Here is a 4,032-nt window from a genome sequence, read left to right as displayed (position 1 = left end):
CTTTGGGTATACACCTCTGAATCACACAATCTACACACACCTTAGATAAGTAAGGATCATCCTAGAAAAATTTATGTAACTTATGAACAAATCATTTTCTCCACTAAAATTATTTGTCTTCTAAGGTGAGGTGTCTTGCTAAATAATTGTCAAAATTAGCAAACCAGGGAATTGAGTCTTGTGATGCTGCCAAGACCCACTCATATGGAAAAGTATCATCAATCTCACTTATCTTGAAAAGTATCATCAATCTCAATCTTATACACTACTTTAAGCATTTTTCCTCTTCTTGGTGGATTATATCGTCTGCAACCTAATTTTTTTATGCCCTTCTAGTCCTTAACCTCAAAATCAAACTCTTGTAGCAATAGTAGCTATAGAATCAATATAGGATTTGCATCGTTCTTCATCATTTGGTACCTAAGATTTGCATGGTCAATATGAAAAATGACTTTTTTTCTAATCAAATAGGTCCAGAATTCATCAAAAGAAAACTCCACCACACACAACTCTTGTTTAGTAACTGTGTAATTTTTTTATTTGGGGTTGAGTTCTTTCTTGGTATAATAGATGAGATGAAGTATTTTCTCATATCTTTGGCCTAGGATAACTCATAGGGCCATACTACTTGTGTCTCACATCATCTCAAATGGGAGGATCTAATCCAAAAACACAATCATGGGAGCAGAAATCAACCTTTCTTTTAGGACCTCAAAGGCCTTGATACATGAATCATCAAACACAAACTTCACCTCTATCTATAATAACTTGCACAATAGATTTGCAATCATAGAGAAGCTCCTGATAAACACCTATAGAACCTACATGACCAAAGAAATACTGAATACCTTTTAAAAAAATGGAGGATGAAATTTTGCAATCACTTCTATTTTATCCATGTCTATCTCTATTCCCTTCTTCGAAATCTTGTGTGATAGAACTGTCCCCTTTTTAATCATGAAGTGACACATGTTCGACTTCAAAACCAAGTCGCACTGTTCAAATCTATAAAGAGCATTATCCATGTGATCTAAATATTCATCAAACGATTTACCTACAACTAAAAAATATCCATAAATAAGTATGTAGTATCCTCTACCATACAAAATGATAGAAAGGTGGGGGGAGAATTAGAAAGTCCAAAAGGCATCCTTTTGAACACGAACATACCATATGGACATGTGAAAGTGATTTTATCTTGGTTTTCTTGGGAAATAGAAATCTGATTATACCCCGAATAACCATCAAGAAACAATACCATCCTCTACCTGTAAGACAATATAATATCTGGTCCATGAATGGCATAGAAAAATGATCCTTCTATCCAAGTATTCAACTTTATAATCTATACAAACTCACCATCACATGATTGGTCTTATGGGGACTAACTTATTCTTCAAGTTAGGGACCATAGTTATCCTACCATTTATCGGCACACGCTGAACCGGGCTCACCCACTTGCTATCAACAATAGGGTAAAACCTCACATATATTTAACCACTTGATGATCTCCTTCTTCATCACTTTTTTCATAGTGAATACTGAAGATAAATAGTAGGCACACACCCTTGATCAAGCTAAATGTTATGAGTTAAAATTCTAGGTGGAATCTCGATAATATCCATAATAGTCCAAATAATGGACCATTTAAACCAATGCAAAACTAAAATCAAGTCCTTAACATTTTTATACACTAAAGCTATAGTAATGACAATTGGTAAGGTATTATTGTCCTATAAGAATTCATAATTAAAATAAGAAAGGAGGGACTTCAATTCCCAAATCGAAGGCTTTTCAATAGACAGCCAAGCTGGTGGGGTCACTTTATTCTTCTAATCAAGATCCAACTTCTATGGCACATAAGAATAAGAATATCCTACAACAAGAGCACTTGCCATCTCATCATAGTCATTAATACCATTGCTATGAAGTTCATGATCACCATAGCTAATGCCTCTACACCAAATCTCTCCTCAATTAGTGCAATTAATACATCTTTATCTATAGTGTCTATCATAGACACCAACCACATATCTTTTAGTTGTCGCATAGATAGACACACATTAAAAGTAACCTATGTATCATTGAGCCTGAATTCTATCTATTTCATCTCTATTTCAACCAATACCCTGGCCGTGTCTAGGAAGGTCTTTTCTAAGATAATAAGGACGTCAAAATCCACCTCACTGTCCTGAATCACAAAATTATCTAGAAATATAAAACACAATATCTTAACCAACACATCACATATTATACCAACCAATTTCTTTGAATAACAACCCGCTATCAGTAATCTCATATACGCTAGCATAGGTTACCCCAACCCTAACTTCTTGTACATAACTAAAAACATTAAATTAATACTATATCCCAAGTTATATAATGCTCGTACAAAATCCAAGGACCCAATAGTGCACAAAATAGTGAAAGCTCTAGGATCCTTCTTCTTCTCAACTAAAGATCAGAAAACAATAACACTGCAATGGTAGATATTATTAGTGAGTACTATACTTACCATCCTCTTCTTAGACACTGAATTCTTCATGAACTTTGCATAAACGAGCATCTTCTCAAAAGCTTTCACAAGAGAGATATTCATAGATAATTCTTCTAACACCGACATGAATTTTTTAAGTTTCTCTTATTCCTTCTTCTTCTTCTTCTTGAACCTTATAGAAAAAGGCGGGGGATGTCATGGAATAATATTCAAGACTAGTCTAACCTCCTTACCCTTTCCCTTATTATTCTTAGCTCATTTCTCTATACTCATTATTTTCTATAATGTCTCACTATTTCTTATAAACTTCATAGTTTCAGCTTTGGGTGCATTATCGACCTCAATAGTATCATACCTTACCATATTATTGATAGGCATAGATGGATATATAGTAGCCCTACAACTCTAAATGGTAATGGATAGGCAGTGGTTGTTGCTTTTAGGATTTTGAATGTTATTGCTTGGAAGAATTCTTTATTGATGTTTATTCAAAGCAGCTGACATCTAACAAAACTGCTTGTCAAGCTTCTTAATTGTGGTAGAATATGATTCTACTTTCTAGCTTAATCTTAAAATGTCTAGCTTAATCTTCTTAAGAAAACCCTCTTGGCTCTCTCAACCCTTAACCTTCTTCATAAGCAATGCTTCCATCCTCGAATCAACATTATAGTTCCTTCTGTGGAACATATAGACCATTCTTTGCCTTATAATCATCCTTTATTCTCCGATCACCATCTCGCTTTTTAATCCTATCCCTATGCCTATCCCCATAATAGTTTCAACCTTGATCTTTTGCCTTGAGTTCTATGTATCCCAATTGGAACCTTGGACTTTAGCTTAAAAACCTTCTATATCTTTGTCCAAGTACTTTTCTACCTCCTCAAAGTCTAAGATGTCAAGTCTAATAGATTTACCATGTGCGCTAACTGCATTCACCTTTTAGCTCTCACTGTTGTGAACTGCTTGGTAAGTAACCTAAGCTCTATCCTTAACTATACTACCTCTTGGGCCACTGTCTTATCTAGGGCTCTCTACTCACTAGAAGAACTATTAGCAAGAGTATTGGTTCCCTTATCTGCTTACTAAATATGCCATCCTCGATTAGTTTTGATGATTTAGTCTAAGATTTCCACAGCCTGCTCACAATGAAGACTTATAAAAGCCTCACCAGCAATAGTATCCTAACAACATTGGCGTTTTCCTTTTGGGCTCTATCTCATGCAAATTCCTCCTTGAAATTTTATGATTAGGCAAATTCATCAACTTTTTCTTGAATCTCAACCAAGTCTCATATAGTGCCTTTGAATGAAATTCCCTAAAATTATAAATCTTATCCTTCAACTGTAGCATTCTATAAGTTTGGAAGAATTTTCCCATAATTGTGTCCGCAACTAATTCCAAGTGGTAATGGACCTACATGGTAATTCTCCTAACCGTAACTTTACTTTGCTTTTAAGAGAAAGGGAACAACCTGAGTCTTAAATCTTCTTGAATCTCTACAGGTAGATTATATGAAGTGCAAACCCTAATAAAAT

Source organism: Capsicum annuum, chromosome 11, assembly GCF_002878395.1.
Source record: "Capsicum annuum cultivar UCD-10X-F1 chromosome 11, UCD10Xv1.1, whole genome shotgun sequence".
NCBI classification, from domain to species: domain Eukaryota; kingdom Viridiplantae; phylum Streptophyta; class Magnoliopsida; order Solanales; family Solanaceae; genus Capsicum; species Capsicum annuum.
Note: the sequence above shows the minus strand (reverse complement) of the source record.